Genomic DNA, 1,155 nt, shown 5'->3' with positions numbered 1-1,155 from the left:
GGAGCCATACCCCAAATGCATAAACCCACTGAGTTAAATTTGCGGAAAATAGGCAACTGTTGAGTTTGTGCAGAACAAGTCATCTGAAAGTATAAAGCCCCCAGACCAAACTGATGACGTGTTTTTCCCGGGTTACCAAGCTTCCTGGCATCATTTGGAAGGAATCAGCACGTGCCTGGACACCATGTGGGGAACACAGCCAGGCTCCCTCTGGCCGCCCTGGGGCGTGACGCGTGACGTGTGACGTATCATGAACTGACTCTCATTTTCCTCTGGGGCTGGGACGGGCAACGCCTGTGGCTGCTCGAAGGCCCAGGACCTTCTAGAAAAACATGAAAACCTTGAGCCACTTCCCTTACCCAGCCTACGTGAATCCAAATAATTACGGCAGAGAGGTTTTGAAGATGAAACCTTATTTTAACTCCTCATGTAAAGATGCTTTATTTCCAGGCGAAATATTACCCATTACTATGCGCCAGCTAACGTGCTCCGAGAAGATATGTTCCCGAAAAAATGAAGTTTTGAGATCCTAGTCGTAATTTGTGCGTGCGTAACAATGGACTCTCTTTACAGCCTCGCATTTTCTTTAAGCATGGGGGTGCTTCACGTGCATAAATCTCGGCGGCCGGGCAGGTCTGGGAGCTTTGCTGGGTTTTCCTAGAGCTCAGGGAGAGGAAAAATGATTTATTTGATCATGGATGAAGCCAAATATTTGCACACCTTGCAATTTGCCTATTGCTCACCTGGTGGTTTGGTCATGAAGGAGAAAACCTGCCGCCCATGGGGAGTAGATGAGCTGTGCTGGCCTGGGGAGCGAGTTCAACCTTCCACCACTGTTTAAACATCTCTGACCGGGCGCCTGGGTGGCTCGGTGGGTTGGGCCGCTGCCTTTGGCTCAGGTCGTGATCTCAGGGTCCTGGGATCGAGTCCCGCGTCTGGCTCTCTGCTCAGCAGGGAGCCTGCTTCCTCCTCTCTCTCTGCCTGCCTCTCTGCCTGCTTGTGATCTCTCTCTGTCAAATAAATAAATAAAAATCTTTAAAAAAAAAATAAAAAAAAAAAAATAAACATCTCTGACCTCAGGGGGCCCTGGAGAGATTAATGAAAGTCAGCAGAGATCACTTCACCACGCCAGAAGCTTGTGTGGCTGCTGGGCCC

General features: G+C 49.5%; 1 long non-coding RNA gene across 1 annotated transcript; it reads right to left on the bottom strand.

Annotated features, from left to right (window-relative positions):
- Positions 1-425: 425 nt before the first annotated feature.
- LOC131819737 (uncharacterized) lies at positions 426-847 on the bottom strand. Its single transcript, XR_009349307.1, has 2 exons — positions 744-847; positions 426-657 (listed from the first exon to the last, which is right to left on the bottom strand). It is a non-coding gene; the product is annotated as an uncharacterized LOC131819737 (long non-coding RNA).
- Positions 848-1,155: the final 308 nt, after the last annotated feature.

The sequence above is a fragment of the Mustela lutreola genome, chromosome 17 (genome assembly GCF_030435805.1).
Source record: "Mustela lutreola isolate mMusLut2 chromosome 17, mMusLut2.pri, whole genome shotgun sequence".
Classification (NCBI taxonomy): domain Eukaryota; kingdom Metazoa; phylum Chordata; class Mammalia; order Carnivora; family Mustelidae; genus Mustela; species Mustela lutreola.
This window is presented reverse-complemented; position numbering and strand designations above follow the sequence as displayed.